Source organism: Solanum verrucosum, unplaced genomic scaffold (genome assembly GCF_900185275.1).
Source record: "Solanum verrucosum unplaced genomic scaffold, falcon-dt-bn FXZP01000067.1, whole genome shotgun sequence".
Taxonomy (NCBI): Eukaryota; Viridiplantae; Streptophyta; class Magnoliopsida; order Solanales; family Solanaceae; genus Solanum; species Solanum verrucosum.
Window position 1 is genome coordinate 2,291 of NW_026020175.1, and position 19,293 is coordinate 21,583.

The 19,293-nt window shown below is 33.6% G+C and overlaps 1 pseudogene; it reads left to right on the plus strand.

The window, feature by feature from the left end:
• Nucleotides 1–3,223: 3,223 nt before the first annotated feature.
• LOC125828887 (uncharacterized) lies at nt 3,224–4,282 on the plus strand (annotated as a pseudogene).
• Nucleotides 4,283–19,293: the final 15,011 nt, after the last annotated feature.

Here is a 19,293-nt window from a genome sequence, read left to right on the forward strand (position 1 = left end):
TGCATATAAACCTACACTATATTATAGAATATTGTATTGGGAGAAACCAGATCAGGAATGGGTGAAATGCAATACAGATGGTGCATGTAAAGGAAATCCTGGACAGTACGAGATAGCAGGGGAGATTTAATATATGCGGAGGCACAAAAGATAGGGGAAGCCACCAATATGGAAGCTGAAATTATGGGTGTGTTAAAAGTAATGCAATATTGCGAAACACAAAATTTTCAGAAGATAATTCTGGAGACAAACTCATTAATAGTTACAAACATGTTGGTTAAACAATGGAGGATTCCTTGGTTACATGCTGAAAATATAGAGAATATACAGCAAAACATAGCAAGGAAGCAGGTTCATGTAAAGCACATATTTCGGGAAGCTGATCAATTAGCAGATTATCTGGAAAAAATGACCCTAAATGAAATAGAGGAAATACAAGTAAATAACTTCTATGATCTACCAAGCATTGGAAGAAGAATTCTCAACATAGAAAAACAACACATTCCATCATTGAGAATTAAAGCAAGGAGAATCAATCTATTATGATAAGTGAGAATATCTACAAACCAGAATCATTCAGCTACAATATTTACAGGTTCTGTCTTCTAAGAGATGATCTAGCTACGTTAGGGCTACTTCAATTTACAAAAAAAGATCAGCACAAAAGGGGGATTTCAAACCTGGTCAATGGAGCACATACTCGATTCAGCAGGCCGGTGTCCTCAAAGCCTTTAGAAGGAGTGTCATTGTTCAATCCCAACAAAAGAAGAGGAATTCCAAACACTTTCACCGGGATGCACATCTACAAGAAGAGGAAAGTTAACACGGAAACTAGGTGGGAGAAGCACAGAAAATAAAGTGAATACCTTTGTGAGCTGTTATATCGCCTCACTGTCCATGGATGCAGAATATTGATGACCCAGAGGTGGAGAAGAATCAAAATCAAAGAAACAGGAACAAGAAATATGGAGGCGGTGGAATAAAGGAGAAAGGAAATGGAGGCGGAGGATAGAGAGGAAAAAACTCTTTTAGGAAATCCTACTAGTCTTTTATTTCCTATTTTGGGCCATCTTTCTCTTGCTTAATTCGGCTTATTTTGTCATATGATGTAAGGATTTTTCATGTGAAATAAATGGACCCCTGGTCCAAAAATTCATTTTAAAAAAAAGAAGTGAACATGGTTCACTACTTATTGTCTTATGTGTACTCTATCAGGTGAACCAAGTTCTCAGACGTGATTGCAGACAATCTGTACAAATATGAAAGATTGCGGCAAAGATGAAAAAGTGCAGAAATAATTGAGCGAAAAAAGAAATAAAGAAAGAGCTGGAACGCAGGAGCAAAGAAGGAAAGAAATAAAGAAGGAAAGAAACAAATAAGGAAAGAAATAAAGAAGGAAAAGAAGGTAGCCAAATAAGGAAAGAAATAAAGAAGTAGCAATTCAAGTCAAATAAGGAAAGAAGTAAATATAGACAAGTTCAAGAAGGAAAATAATTTGTTATTCCTTTCCTTGTAGAAGTTGATGAAGGCAAATCAAACTCTATAAAAGGTTCAAGCCAAAGAAGAAAAAAAGTCGTCTTTGCATAAATAGAAATTGAGAGAATTTTCCAGCAAAGCCAAAACGATACCTATTGCATATTCACGAAATTCATCATCTTGAGATCAATAGTTATTGGAGCAAAAATACAGGCTTCGTCACAGCAACACAAGGACCAGGTTCACGCTTCGTCATAGCAACACAAAGACCAGGTTCACGAGTTGTGTTCGAGTCTGAACTATTGATTGTTGAAGTCTGATCAATTAAAGTCTAGGGTTATTAGTCTTTGTTGATTTGTTCTAGGTCTATTATTGAGTTGTAGTAATTCCTAGATTGTGTAATAAGAAGTGGGTTTGACCTCTTGGAGGGTAGAGTCTTGAAAAAATTGTAACAAGAAGTGGGTTTGACATCTTGGAGAGTAGAGTCTTGAGAGAATTGTAACAAGAAGTGGGTTTGACTTCTTGAGGGGGGGGGGGGGGGTTAAGAGAGAGTTATGAGAGAATTGTAACAAGAAGCGAGTTTGACTTCTTGGAGAGTTGAGTCTTCAATTATAGTTAATCGTTGGAGAGTTAAAGGTACTAGAGTTAGTTTCTTTAGAGTTGTAATCCTAAAAAGGACGTGAATCTTGAAGTGAATAAGATTGTGGTGTGGTTTTTACCTTCCTTGAGGTAGGAAGGTTTCCACGATAAAATCTCCATTTTATTGTGTTGCGTTTTGTTTGTCTTGACAAAAGTACAAGAACCTGGTCCTTGTATAGGGGTAAGGTTTCTTCAATTGGTATCAGAGCAGACATTTTCATTAAAAGACTCACATCTTGAAAAGGATCAATGGCTGCACCACCTACACCACGAGAAGGAGCTTCTCAAACTCGACCACCACTGTTCAATGGAAAGTACTATGGATGGTGGAAGAACTGCATGAATGATCACTTAATATGAGAAAATCAAACCTATGAGGAGTCGTGTTGGATGGTCCAACCATACCCATGAAGAACGGAACTGATAGAACTACTCAAGTACCAAAGGATAGGAAAGAATGGAATGATGCGGATAAACATGCAATTCAGAACGATACTAAAGCTAAAAAGATCTTGATATGTGGAATAGGTCGAGATGAATACAATCGAATCTCATCATGTCAAGATGCAAAATCAATATGGGAAACTTTGCAAACTGCGCATGAAGGAACAACTCAGGTAAAGAAATAAAAAATTGATAATTTGAACAAACAATACAAATTGTTTCTAATGGAAGAAGGTGAAACAATTGAAGATATGCATACCAGGTTCACTGCAATCATTAATGAAATCTACTCACTAGGAGAAATAATTTCCAATGGGAAGGCAGTCAGAAAACTTTTGAGTATTCTTCTAAAGTCTTGGGAAAGCAAAGTAGAAGCCATTATTGAAGCACATGATCTAGATAAGTTAGCTATGGAGGAACTCATCGAAAATATCATGACCTATGAACTCAAGAAAAATCAAGAAAAGAAAATTGGTGGAAAAAGAAAAGAGAAGAACCTGGTTCTTGAAGGAAGAACACCAGAAGATTTTGAGGACGAAAACATTGCGCTAATGACCAAAAGGTTCTCAAGAATGTTAAAAGCGGACAAGTATTTCAAAGTAGGAACAGTTCAGAAAAAGTAAAAGAGATCAAGAATGATAAGTACATTCCCACAAACAGACGAATGACCAAGCAAGAAGCAGATCTCTCAATGAGAAAGGCCTTTGCCGCTATGAGAGACTTATTAGAAGAACAATCTAAGGATAAAAGATTCAAAAATTAGTCACTACTTGCAATAGAGGAAACAAATAAATATGACTTTCTTGCACTAGTTGCTGAAACAAAATCAAAAGATGAGAGAAACACCTGTCAAACACAAGAAACAATTCAGGCACTAATGACTAGAACAGGTTCTGATGAAGATGAAGAGGAGGACAAACAACCAAAAGTAAGTTTTCTTGAAACTAAGTCTAAAATAAATATGTATTCCAAGAAACAATTGCAATCCCTGTCTTCAGTTCGTATTGATGCATACTATCTAGTGAAATCCAAAAAGAATCAATTGATGAATGAGTATGCATCCCTAAGACTTGATTGTATGACATTGGAAGATCAAATTGCTTCTTGTGATAACACCATCAATGATCTAAAAGAGCTGGTTAATACCACATAATTAAGTCACAAGGGCAAAAACTCTGCTAGTGAACTTCAATTAGCACTGGAAGAAGAAATCCAACGGTTAACCATAAATTGTTAGGTCTTAACTGAAAGAAATAGGTTGCTACAAGAAAATCTTGATAAGACCAAACCTGATCTGGAACAAAATCTTAGATGGACCAGATCCTCTGAAATTTTAACTCAGACTCAAGAAAGGTAGACCACCAGTCAAAGTGGGATAGGTTTTAGAAAACAGAAAAATCTTGTAGCACACACTATTCACATGTCTAAAAATTTATGCACTAATTGTGGAAAATCAGGTCATTTAAGGAATCAATGTAATGCTCTATTTGAGGCCTTGCAGAAAAATATTAAGTTCACCAAAAAGGAAAAGGCTGAAACAGTTAAAAACCTGGTTCCAAATAAAAATACTTCAGATAAAAGATCTTCTTATTTGCCTTGCTGGACTAAAAGAGATCTTATTCATCCCTTTACTCACAAAAAGGGGCCCAAGCTAATATGGGTTCCCAAGGCTAATTTTTTACTAGTGTTTCAGGTGAAGGTGAGAGGAAAAAGGTCAACCTGATATATGGATAGTGCATGCTCCAAACATGTGCTAAAAATGGTAGAAAATTTCCTCTCACTCTCTGATTTTCAAGGCGACAGTGAAGTCCTTGAAAATGACGAGAAAGATGAAAGAGTCAAGATTGATAAAGTTGAAAAGTCATAGCCACATGCCATAGATAATGTGTTTTATGTACAAGCATTAAAGAATAACACGTTGATCATCTCTGAAATTTGTGACAAAGAAAATAATGTAGTGTTCACATCAGTTGAATATCGTGTGCCAAACTATAACTCCGGGACCTAGTTCTGAAAAGACACAAGAATGTATACAAAGTTGATAAGATTCCCCTTCATGAAGAGAATCTTACTTGCCTCAGCGTCATTAATGATATTTCTCTACTTGGGCATAAGAGAATGGGTCATGCTAGTTTTTCTCTTTTAAGTAAACTAGTCATGAAGGATGTGGTTCACATCTAACAATCATTGATGCACCTACAACAGGAGTTAGTGGATTAACCCATGGTCTTGGAGATAGGGGGAATAACAGAGCAATCAGGACTAGAGTCTGGTACACCTTCAGGGGGAACTTCGTTATGTGAACCTAGTCCTTGTTACTCATTGGAAGTTATTGAAAATTGATAGGACTTAGTTCTCTCTTACTCAACTTGAGATTCCTTTGATATGGGAGAATATAATGTTGCAGACATACTCATGAAGGCCTTGAATATGAAGAACTTGAGAAAAATTATCCAAAGCTTGGTCTTGTCGAAACAAGCTGATGCATTATCATGATTTCCTTTAATAATTGGCTAGTAAACTAATAATCTTATGCTTGAGTGATTATACAATGAATATTTGCTAACTCAGTCTCATACTATAACATGTACACACTCCAGGCACATCTCAAACAATATTTAGAAGGTCTGCGGATATTATCCCTACTCTTTTACTAACAACATTTAGCAAATCATTGAGGAGCACACAAAAGGGGAACTTGGTTTCTTTGTAATACTCAGGTATGTACCATCCTTTTTCAATGTATATATTTCCTGAGTTTGTGTCAAACATAAGCACTAGTGAACCTGGTCGATCATCAAAAATTCAATTCTTTTTATTAGAAAAAAAATCGCCAAGAATCCTTTCTTTGACAATAAACATCATTCAATCCCAAACCACTCAAATGATGAAAATCTCAGTCTTGAAGCCACCCCTGTTTTAATTTAAGGGGAACCTTGTTTTACCTCTCACATATGAACCAGGTTCACAAATTCCAAATTGATATTCCATCTATTCCAAGTGTATAACCAGTTATCTCTCAAGGGGAACAATCTATTAGTAACATACTATTATCGGTGCTTGCCTTTACTATTGATAAATCCATCTCTATTGCACCAAAGTGTGATGAGTCCCTTACTTATAATTGGTACTCCTTCAAAATAGCATCAAGAAAAGGTCTATAAAAAACATGGAGGAGTGAAAATGGTATGGAGTAGAATTAAAAAAAAGTGAAAAGTTCAAAGAAAGAGAGCTCCATAACTCAGTTGTTGTTGCTCATAGTGCATGAAAATACTCACCTAACCTTTTAAAACTGATTATGCTCAAGTGATGATGGACCTCATATTGCTCTTGATGTAATTTCACATTCTAAGAAAACTGATTATAACGAAGGAGCTGGTGCACAATGGGCGTACTGAAAACATTATTGATGACATTAAGCATTCTTTTTCTCCCCACTTTAATAATCTTCGTCCCAATCCTTATCCTCCATTTTCCCAAACTCTTTGATGTGCTTGTGTTGGTCTCATACGCATGATATCATATGCTTTTGAATTAGGGCTCTAAGGGCTTAAGCTGGTACATATTTGTTTATTTTATTTCTCATTGAAGAACTTAATTGTGTGTGAGTTCAAGATGGTTAATATCCTCATATTAACTTACCTTATTGTTAGCAGTAGTGTACTTCAAAGTGTTGTCCGAGTAGACATGAGTTAAAATGATATTGCACTGATTGTATGTTAATCAAGTTCTTTGGTTATTGGTTGTCAATGATGCCAAAAGGGGGTTAGTGACATATTATGCATAGTTTGTCATCATCAAAAAGGGGGAAATTGTTGGGGAATGAGAGAACATGAAGTTTGTAGTTTTGATGATTGACAAAGAGTCTTGATGGTATATAGTTTTGATGATTGACAAAGAGGTCTTGATGTGTTACAAAGCATTGTTTATAATCATAAAAAAGGGGGAAAATGTTAGGAAGTAGGAGAACATATAGAATAGTTTTGATGATTGATAAAGTGAACATGGTTCATGACTTGTTGTCTTATGTGTACTCTATCAGGTGAACCAAGTTCTCAGATGTGACTGCAGGCAATCTGTACAAATATGAGAGATTGCGGCAAAGATGAAAAAGTTTAGAAATAAATGAGCGAAAAAAGAAATAAAGAAAGAGCTGAAATGCATAAGCAAAGAAGGAAATAAATAAAGAAGGAAAGAAACAAATAAGGAAAGAAATGAAGAAGGAAAAGAAGAAAGTCAAATAAGGAAAGAAATAAAGAAGCAGCAATCCAAGTCAAATAAGGAAAGAAGTAAATATAGACAAGTTCAAGAAGGAAAAGGATTTGTTATTCCTTTCCTTGTAGAAGTTGATGAAGACAAATCAAACTCTATAAAAGGTTCAAGCCAAAGAAGAAAAAAAGTCGTCTTTGCATAAACAGAAATTGAGAGAATTTTCATGCAAAGCCAGAACGATACCTATTGCATATTCACGAAATACATCATCTTGAGAGCAATAATTATTGGAGAAAAAACGCAGGGTTTCGTCACAGCAACACAAAGACCACCAGGTTCACGCTTCGTCACAACAACATGAGGACCAGGTTCACGAGTTGTGTTCGAGTCTGAACTATTGATTGTTGAAGTCCGATCAATTAAAGTCTAGGGTTATTAGTCTTTGTTGATTGTTCTAGGTTTATTATTGAATTGTAGTAATTCCTAGATTGTGTAACAAGAAGTGGGTTTGGCTTCTTGGAGAGTAGAGTCTTGAGAGAATTGTAACGAGAAGTGGGTTTGACTTCTTGGGGGTAGAGTTAAGAGAGAATTGTAACAAGAAGCGAGTTTGACTTCTTGGAGAGTTGAGTCTTCGATTATAGTTAATCGTTGGAGAGTTAAAGGTACTAGAGTTAGTTTCTTTTGAGTTGTAATCTTGAAAGGACGTGAAAACCAGGGAAAGTGGATTATTTATCTTCGAGGACCTGATAAAAGGATCAGACCTACCTTTATCATAGCATATAAGATTTTGATACTTTGACATGTGGATGGAAACAAGTTACTGCAGTTTATGTCATTAATGGTGGAGATGATTATCTTTAACATCTTGTAGATCAGCAGGAATATCTTTTAATGTATGTAAAATCTCAAAGTTTAGAAGTAATTAAGATGCCAAAAAACTACTTGGTCGATAACCTTTAGTAGTTACAAGGGAATGAAGAAAAATCAGCTATGCTAGTTTATCATTAATGATTTTTAAAAAACATTTAATTGTTACCTTGTTAGGTCATATATTTTCTGCTATTATTTTGATGCTGCACTTTTTGTGCAATTATTATGCTAATACTCTTCACAAGTTGTTATTTCATCATAGAGAAACTTGAAATTTGCAATCTCAATTAAGTTTGGTTCATGATCATGTTAACTTATTCAAAAAATTTGCAGCTCAATTATAAAAGTCTGCAATATTTTGAGACAATCTTTTTGAGTCTAGTTACATTTTTGTTTGACTTTATTTTCTGAGGTCCAACTTCAAGGAAGTATGAATTGGTTGTTAGGTCTATGTTTATTTTATCTTTTATAACTCATGAAAAATGCATGATAACCTTATAATATAAAGTGAAACACAATGTTTTGTCACTTCTTAACAATAAGAAAAAAATCAATATATCAAAATACCAAAAATGCACAAATGGCCTTGAATGACCCATCTGTCGCACCTTCCCTATCATTGTGGCAGACTAGCAATCGATGGTGTGAAAAAACACAATAGAAATAAAATTTGATGACGATCTTCATTATTCATGTCCAGCCACCTCTTTGTTCCCTGCTGATTATTTTACAAATGTAGTTATAGGTGAAACTCCTAGAGTTGATGCAACTATTGTTGATTCTGCATCAACCATATATGGTGTATATTTTCCCTCTTCAACCACGAATATCATCTAGCACATCAATGTATAATTTTTTTGATAAAGCTACACACATTTTAGCGATATTAATATTTAGGACGCCATCCGTTGACTCAATTTTATGAAAATTCATATTTTTTTTATTGTGCCACGTAAAAATTATCGTAATCCTACTAATATTGACTCAATTTTAAATTAAGTTCATACATAACTCTAATTTTGTCATTTTTAACTTGTAAACAGATACGATTCTTTTTTCTTTTTAGAATTTCAAAATTTTATGTCCAAACGCCACTAATAGAAGTTGTGCAAGTATATTAGGCATGTCACATCTAGATTATGGTAATCCTACTAATATTGACCAAACTTATGTTAGGTTCATACACAACTGTAATTTTCTACTATCATTTTCAACATGAAAACATGAACTATTTTTAAAAAAATATAATTTCACAATTTTTATGTCCAAATCCCAACTAATAAAAGTTGTGCAGGTATAATGGGTGGACCACATACAAATTATCCTAATCCTACTATTATTGACTCAATTTATATCATGTTTGCATACAACTCTATTTTTTGACTATCATTTTCAACTTGAAAATAAATACATTTTTTCGTCCTTTCAAATTTCATAGTTTTTATGTCTAAACACCAGTAATAAAAGTTGTGCTAGTGTACTAAGTGTGCCACATAGGCAATATTATAATCCTACTAATATTGACTCAATTTATATTATGTTAAAACACAACTCTAATTTTCGAATATCATTTTTTACTTGAAAATAAATACTATTTTTTTTCAAATTTCACAATTATTATGTCCAAATGCAACTAATAAGATTGTGCACGTGTATTTGATGTGTCAAACAGAGATTTGTCATAATCCTTATAATATTGACTCAATATATATAATGTTAATGAGCAACTCTAGTTTTCAAATATCATTTTCCAACTTAAAAACAAATACTATTTTATTTTATTTTTCAAATTTCATAATTTTTATGTATAAACACTATTAATAAAAGTTGTTCACGAGTATTGGGTGTGCCACATAGAGAAAATCGTGATCATATTAATATTGACTCAATTTATATTATGTTCATACACAAATCTAATTTTTGATAATCACTTTTAACTTGAAAATAAATACTCATTTTTTTCTTTTACAAATTTCACATGTTTTATGTCCAAACACCACCAAAAAAAATTGTGCACGTGTATAGGGTTGCCACATAGAATACATTTTTATTATGTTCATACACACTCATTTGTTTGCTCTCACTCTGTTATTTCTCGTGTTTTCAAATTTCACATTTTTTACACAACACACTTGCATGTTCATAAACACTATGCATTTGTATATGGACAAATAAAAAGAACAAAAATTTTTTTTTTTTTTTTTGGATAGTGCAACGGAGAAAGCTTTGCTATTTAAACCAAATTTGCACACTGATTCTGACTCAACAAAGAGTTTTGGTTCCTTTATTTTCAGACGGTACTAATCTTTTCCTCTTCTTTGTTTTCTTTTTAATTTTCAATCCTCCTCATGTGTGTATATATTGGAAATCTTTGTGTTTTGCTTGTTATTTTTTCTGTTTCCAGATGGTATCAATCTTTGTGTTTATTCTAGCTCTCAATTGTTAATAGCCATAATTTGAAAAAATAGGGTCATGTAAAAAAATAATTAATGTTAATAACTTATTTGAGTGCTGAAACATGAATGGATCATTGTTGCATCAACACATCGATTCGATTGATAACATTTATTGTTTAAAGTACTATTTGGTGATTAATGTTGTGTATAGTATAAGGTTCGATCTAGACTACGTGCATTTGTACTTAAGATTACAAAGGTAGTCAAAATATTTGCAAAAGAGAGATGAACAGTCAAGTTGAACTTTAATTAGTTGACTAGGTAGTGTTATATTATTTATATTTTTGACATCTTAATATGCTTTGGTCAACTATTTAATCTGTTTTTTTTATTAGTATTAATTTCCTTGACTTAAATTTTTTATTAATACTTTCATATCCTTTCTAGGATTTAGAAGTTGTTGGGGAACCAAATTCTGCACAGTGAGAAGATGGAAGAGTGCAAGAAGGACCGCTTGTTGATTAATGGAAAGAAAGTTGTTTCTTTCTTTAAAGTAATGATTGCAGAAACTTTCCTGGAAGTTCTGGTAAAGTGTTATTCTTTGTGTACGCTTGTTTTTCCTACTTAGTTTAAAGTACTTTTTTAAATGTATAGTTGGTTTTGATAATCATATGCGTAATTATCTATTATTATAGTTATTAATTGTCTGCTTATTAATGTGAAAATTTGAGTTATGTATCAATATAATGTATTTCTTAGTTTTAATTTCATTAATTTCTTTTCAGTTTTTTCCTCCAAAGTTTGCTCGTTCAGTTCCACACCTAACTGATCGGGAGATTTATTTGGAGGACTCACGTGGACGACGATGGATGGCAACAATATGCAACTATAATGGTTCACTTGCTATTCGACAGGGATGGGACAAATTTTCAGCTGAGCATGATCTAAAAGTGGGTGAATTTTTGCTTTTCCATTATGTTCCGGATGATCGCCACTTCATTGTTCAAATATTCGGAACAAGTGGTTGTGAAAAGATCAATTTTAGTAGTGACATTGGCCAAGGAAAACAAAATGAAAGGACTTATCAGGAAACAACAACCCCCTTGCTGGATCCAAAAGAAGCATCTCAATCTGGTAAGCTTTCTATTCACAACAAATTTTTAGGATTATTTTGTTTTTTGTTGTGTTGTATTGTACTGAATTTACATATTAGGGCTATAAAGTTGAGGCAATAATGGCTTAGTTAAAATTTGATTTTTTTGATGCTATGTTGAGCTAGTTCATAAATATAATTATAGATCAACAACATGTTTTTGATAATCCCACAAGTAACCCTACTTTGAAATTAGAGAAATTGTTTTTCTAAAATAAGTATCTCAAGATTATACCTGGCACACTATAATTTTTCTCAAGTTTAGCACCTTTGAAGTAGGACATGTCAATAGTGGCATCTAAAAAGAATGAGTATTTTTTTTATTGTGCATTGTAACACCTAGGAAATTAAAAGGTTGGATTAAAAGGAAAAAGTTTAGTTTTGACACTAAAGCAGTGAACCACGAGTCCAATCTATGGACTATAGAAAGGAAGTCGTAGGATCATGATTGAGTTTTGAAATTTTCAAGTCCCAGTAAATTGACCTACTAGTGAACATGACGGATCGTGGTTTGTTTACGGGTCATAGATGGGTTCCATAGGAGTGTTCCAGGCTTAGTGAAATTTTGGGCTTGAACTTAGGTTCTATGTGCCATAGAAAGGTTGACGGGTCTTAGGAAGATTTCTTAGAAGTTGGATAGATTTTAGGCCCCAATAAGTGACTCTACGGTTGACCAGTACAAACCGTAGAAACTCCTATGGATCGTAGGTCCAACCCGTAGGTCACTCTAGCAATTCTTTTTTAAGTGTATTTGGGTCTTTTGTTATGCATTTAGTACTCATACTATGTCGTTTTGACCTTCTAAGTCCTATAACTACCTTTCAACTCCTAAAACTACCCAAACCCTCTCATTCTCTCAAATGCCTAATTACCATCCAAGTTCATCGTCTCCAACTCTCTTTCTCAAGCTCAAGGAAGAAAAGCTAGGGTTTCAAGATCCAATTCTTCAATCTGTTTGCATTTTAGGGTTTTGATTATCAAGGTATGTGGGAATTTACCATTGGATTTCATTCATCCATTGGGTCCCAAAAGAATCTCAATCTCCAAAGTCAATTTCACCTAATTTGATTAGGGTTTCATGCCATCTCCATGTGTCTTATTTGATTATGATTCAATTGTTCAATTTCAATCTTATTAGGCATGATTTAATTAAGCTACATGATTTCCAATTGATTTCACATATACCCATGCTTCTTACTTGATGATGATGATGAATTTATGAAGAAAGCTTATGAACTTATGAATTATGATTTAGGAAAGCGATGGACATTTTATGAAAATGATATTTATAAACTAAGGATACTTTTGAGATAAGTATAAATGAAATCGTGAAAGGTTTTCTCACATATTATGAAATCATAGTTGTGAAAGATTTTCTCACATATGTATGAATATGATTATTAGGAGCTACTCTGTGATGACTAATGATTGGATTGGTAGTTTAATTGTGTCTTTTCAAATATGATAATATGAAAATGATTATGACTAATTCCATTGGGATTTTACTTAGCATTGAGAGGACTTTGAGATGAAGGCTCTCCCATTAGTAGAAATTGAGTCTCTAGAAACAATCTTTTTGTGTCAAACTACGTGCTCCTTAGTATTGTCTTAAATGACCTAGCTAGTGGATCCACAAATAGAATATGAATGAATGTTACGGAGACTACCTTGGCAAGTAGAATCCCTTTTTCGATGTTAGGGTTGCATCAGATTCCATGTTATAGCTCGCATGGTCTTAGTGTCGGTTAACGGTAAGTATCCCACAAAACGAACTATGTTACCTTTAAAGGTTTTACGAAAGTTTTCATTATGTTTTAAGAATTCATTGACCTCGTTTATGACTTACAAATCTTTAAAAGTTTTTACTCAAGTTTTAGCTTCGTAACGCATATCATGTTTGAATCCTCATATGATCATGCTTATGTCTTTTATTTATTTCCCCATACTTAGTATATTCCATATACTAATACATACTTGTATCAATATTGTTTTATAATATAGGATCCGACGCTTCTCCTTCCACTCGTGGCTAGCTTGGGTTGCTACTTTACTATTGGGTTGGTGAGTCCTCATGCATTCGAGGGCAAGGTCATGAAGACTTTTATTACTTTTGTTGTTTTTCGTTGAGACTTTGTATGTGGTGTATGGGTTACGTCCCAACCACTCTTATGTTGGTTTAGAATGGCTTGTCAAGACATAGTTATGATTCTATCTTTATGTTTGAAACTTTATTTGATAATATGAGACGATGTTTACCTAATCTCTCTATCTTTTGTCATAATTCCTTATGCATTATGTATGTCAAATGGCTTGTGTAGGGGCTCTCGTGGTCTTCTACGTCATTCTTTGGATCGTGACACACATGTCCTTGAATAAATGTGAGATTTGATTTTTTTGAAATATATGAATAAATTGATTAGTTTGACCTCTATTAATCATACTTCTTTTTTAATCAAAGCAACTGAAGGATTTCCACCAACTCTTGCGTGTGCAGACATTTTGTTAGGTTTCTCTTTACAAATAAGAAATATTGCTTTTTTGGTTTATAATCTAAAGGAGATACGTTAGTTTATCATTAATGATTTTTAAAATACATTTAATTGTTTTCTTGTTGGGTCCTATATTTTGTACTATCATTTTGAAGCAGCACTTTTGTTGCAACTATTATGCAAGTAGTCTTCTTAAATTGTCATTTCTCATCATAGAGAAACTTGGAATTTACAATCTCAGTTATGTTCGATTCACAATCATGGAAACCTATGTAAAAGTTTTTGCAATTCAATCATAGACGTTCGCTGTATTTTGAGACTAAATCTGTATGAGTCTAGTTACATGTTTGTTTAACTTTGCTTTCTATGATCCAATTTCAAGGAAGCATGAATTTCGTGTTAGGGTCTATGTTTTTTTTTTCTTACGGCTCATGATATATGCACGGTAACCCTATTCTATGAAGTGAAACACAATATTTTGAATTATCTTAACGATAAGAAAGAGCATCAAACTATCAAAAATGCACAACTGCCCTTGGATGGATCATCAATTACTAAAAAAGAGGCAAAAACTGATGGTCAAAAGCGACGGACTGCATCACTTTTTTGGTCAAAATAAATGGAATAGCGACGCAGTCAGGTCCACCACTTTTTAGAAAGCGACAGACTGCGTTGCTTTTTATTTTTTTAAAAAAAGTTTTCTTGAAAATGCGACACCATCCGTCGCTTTTTAAAAAATAATTTTTAGTTTTTTAAATTTCTAAAAAATAACGCAGTCTGTCATTTATTTTTAATTTGTAATTTTTTAAAATCTTAAAAAGTGACGGATAAAGAGACTCTATCCGTCGCTTTTATATATTTATTTTAAATACCAAAAAGCGACGCAGTCTGCCACTTTTTTCGAAATTAAATTTTGAAAAAGCGACGGACTAAAGGACCTTGTCCATCGCTTTCCTGTTTATTTTTTATTAAAAAAAGTGTAGAAAAGCGACAGACAAAACCACCCTATATGTCGCTTTTTCTACATTTTTTTGACAGCCAGTTTCTGCTGCCCACCTGCACAATCAATTCAGCCCAATCAAGCAAAATACATAATAAACATAATACACAAAATATAAAACAACAAACTTAAATTAACATTCAAAAGTATTTAAATCACAATTTAAAGACTTATAAAGTCTTTCAAATTTATTTCAAAATTCAAAAACGTTCATAAAATAAAGAGATGGAAGCTAAGGGTGCAATCTATAAAATCATCATCATCCTCCACACTCTCGTCATCGGTGTCCTCGGCAGGAGAAGATGTAGTAGGTCGACGAGCGAGGTTAGCACTTGTTCTTTGATTTGCTGAACGGTGCACTCATGATTTCTTGTTCAGCTACTCTTCTTCGCTCAGACTCTGCCAGTGTTCCTGTAAGTTTAGCTATTTGATCTAACATAACAAATATCGGAACACCGTCGAGTGACTCGACTCGAAGTAACGAACCAATACCTTCTAAGCCTAACTAAAGTCGTCGTAGGTCATTCCAAAGCCTCGACCATAGACTCTACCCTTGTGTACTCCCAACCACTTTTTCTGTCCAAATTTGAGTTGACAATTCAGACGTCATTTGGACCGAACTATCTAGACTCTCATTCATGTACTGATAATACTCTCCCTCCACATTAAAAATAAATATTAGCATCAATATATATATATATATATATATATATATATATATATATATATTCGTATTCACTTTTCATATTAAATAATGTTCGTTCGGCCCTTTCCTCCACCCACACATCCGGATCCGACTCATTTTCTTTCTTCTTCACATTAGTCCTCTTGAAAACCTATGATACAAGGGGAGTGTGCCCCAATTGTTTTTCACATAAATAGAATAAAATACTGATGATAATAGTCAACTAATTTATTTAATCAACTTTTTATTTATTTAAAAGTTTGAATTAGAACTTATCAGCTCTTGTAATCATTCCAAAGCTCTTTTCACCCCCGGTGTTCAACGAGCCACCCTAATACTGCGTCTAGCCTTTTTAACTTTTTCAGACATTGCCTTGAATTTATCTGTGTTCCAATACTGGTGTAATTCATCAAAAATATTAGGTAACATCCAAGACCGACATTGATCAACATCTCGGACTTTCATTAGCCAACTAGACAGTCTCATGGATGCCCTCCTCTCAAATGTGGTTGTAATGACCATATTGTACCTCAGTTTCCGAGTACACATAGTTTGAAAAAAATGAATAGCGTTAGATGATAAAAAAGTAAAGTATACTAAAATTATTAAACTTAACTAAAAAAATATATAATTAAACATATATATACCTTAAATTCATTAAACATCGTCTGACGTACACTGTTTGGGATCTCACTCTAGGAGTGATAAGCTTGTGTAAAAGAACTTCTAACACACTCTTTTAAAGTTTGGGTAGCCAGAGGCGTATCTAGAGGGGGTTTTTGTGTGTTCACGTGAACCCATGCTCCCCTCTTTAGATTATATATATATATATATATAGTAGTGTTATATTTTTTTTTAAAAATACTTAAATATAGATTTGTGAACCCACATTCAAAGTATCATATACAAATATGACGATGAGTGGGTGCACCTCTCTAAGTGATGATAGAAATTTAAATCTTTTATATATATATATATATATATATATATATATATATATATATATAATATATATATAATGTTTTTCTTAGTAAAACCTCTCCAAGTGGTTATCAGTAATACTTTTGACGTTTCAACAATTTTTTCTTTTATTTTTTTTACTTTAATCTTTCAAAGTTCAAGAGTGTTACATTGAAAATTCCTAAAATAATTATATAAAATTAAATCAAATTTGTATATTAAAATTTAAAACTAGTAATATTATGTATTTTGGACCTATAATTTTAAAAAATTAATGGTTCATATTAAGAACCTAAAGGCCAAACCGCTCAAATTCATAATTTAGATGTATCTTTTCGTAATAGTGCACCCATCCTTATGAAATCTTGAATACGCCAGCATCCTTTGCAGGATTCCACCTACACAACACATAATAAACATGTCCCATAACTATGTTCCTCCATAGGTTGTCTTAGATAAACATAAGCTAGTGACCTAAAAATAGAAAATTTAAGTATTGAAATCAATGTGAATATCTAACTTCTCGAAAAAAGGCCTAACCCTTAATTTTCATAATAAGCTTTAACAAATTTGAGGTACAAACTTTAAAGGCTTAAGTCATCAACGGCCCCTTAAAGTTGTCCGCATAATTCACTTAGACACCTTAACTAGAACTTGTACCTATTGAACACCTCTACTAATTCGGATTTAAACCTTTTGAACACTTTTTTGACAATCAGCTAAAAGTATGAAATGTGTATAATACACTCACGATGTCATGGAAAATTGACAAATCAATGACGTAAATGTGGCATTTTGACGAAAAATAAAAAGAAAAAATAAAAAATTGAAGTGGCCATCCACCCAGCTACAAATCAAGCAACTTGTTACAATGTCCAATGATGCATTGAGAAATTTGGTTGTTGAAAGAGCTTCCGCTCTTTAATCATTGAAGGGTTTTTTAATGCACAAATGGGTTTCTATGAAATAAATGTTGTTAAGGGGCCTCCTGAGATGATTTTTACACTTAGAATAGATAAAGGAAATGATTAATTTTTCAGAAAATTCCACATGCTTAAGATCACAAGTGATGTGTTGTTCAAGATATGGTTTCCATATGCGTTACATTTATTTCTTAGATTTCTAGTCTTTTCATAACCTGAACTTACATTACATTGTTGTGATTAGGTTCCATTCCACTCTATGTTTCATTTAATTGCTTGGCTATGATTCTCTTTGTTTCCCAATTTGTATATTTAATTTTTCTCTTATTGAATCTAGCCCTTGTTTATGTCCGTGCAAGATTTATCAGAATTTTGGAGGAAAATTTTAGTGAAAAGGGAAAACCAGGGAAAGTGGATTATTTATCTTCACGGACTGGATAAAAGGATCAGGCCTACCTTTATCATAGCAGATAAGATTTTGATGCTTTGAAATGTGGATGGAAACAAGTTACTGCAATTTATGTCATTAATGGTGGAGATGATTATCTTTAACATCTTGTAGATCAACGAAAATATCTTTTGATAAGTCTTACTGTTTCCGGATGTTTTGATGATCTCCTCACAAATGCAGGAACCCGGTCCTCTGTAGAGTTTGCTCGTCTAGGTCTGTGTGCTATACAACTGGGAAGCTGTCGCGTCAGAAGTTGGTGAGGTCGCCAGTGTACCACACCAATCAGAATGGACAAGGTTTTTTTGTCCAACAGTCAGTAACTCTTTATGGTTGATATAGTCAACATGACAAACAACAAATCACTCATTTCATTCAAAAAGAGAATATTCAAGCTTCAACAAAACAACAAGGGACCTCATAAACTGACGTATTGCTTCCTAAACCAGCTGTTTTTTTGATTGCTTGTATTTATGCTTATATTGTAGGATTCGTTTCACTTGTGTTAGAAATGTTTCAAACCTTGGGTGAATTACTGTAGGAGCTTAGTTGAGAGAAACTTTGTATCTTACATTAAAAATCTATATTAATCAGGTGGGTTAGTATAGTGGGCAATGCAGGCATTGATTTAGCTCATTGAGTGATAGTGTATTACTCAGAATAGAGATTAGGAGGTTAATCTCGTGTGTGTTGTAAACTGTATTTTACAGTTGCTTGAGAAAATTAGTAAAAACAGTTTGAAAATCTCGGAGACAGGTAGTGATTTTACTCCCTTGAGAAAGGAGGTTTCCACGTAAAGTTGTGTGTGTTATCTTTACTTTCTACATTTACTTCAGTTTATCTTAATTGTGCTAAGGACCTGGTCCTATTGTAGTTAGTGAACGCATACATTCCAACAAGTGGTATCAGAGCTTGGCTTTCTATTTGGGTAACACCAGGAAAAGAAAAGATTCTGAAGGAATGACTGCTCCACCTAGCCTAAAAGAAGGTCAGTCCACCACTAGACCACCTCGCTTTAACGGACAATTTTATAGAAGGTGGAAGACGCGTATGCATGACTACATCAATGTTGAAGACACTGAGCTATGGGATGTTATTCTTGACGGACCTTACATTCCTACCAAAGATGTAGTAGATGGAAAACTTACCAAGGTGATTCCCAAAACCAGAAGGAAGTACAATAAAGCTGACAGGAAAAAGATAGAAAAGAACTATAGAGCAAAAAAGTTGCTAGTGTGCGGGATTCGTCTAGATGAGTACAACAAAAGCTCTACGTGCGAGACAACTAAAGAAATATGGGATTGTCTCAAAACAGCTCATGAAGGAACGACACAAGTGAAGGAGTCTAAGGTACATATGCTAACGACTCAATATGAGAACTTCTTCACAAAGGAAGGCGAAACCATCCACGAGATGAATACAAGATTCACTTTCATAACCAACGAACTAAGTTGTCTTGGTGAGCCCATTCACCCAAGCAAATAAGTTTGAAAGATTCTCAGGGTGCTTCCCAAGTCATTAGAGAGTAAAGTGAATGGTATCACTGAAGCAAGAGACCTAAAGACACTCACCATGGATGATTTGATCAGAAACCTTCA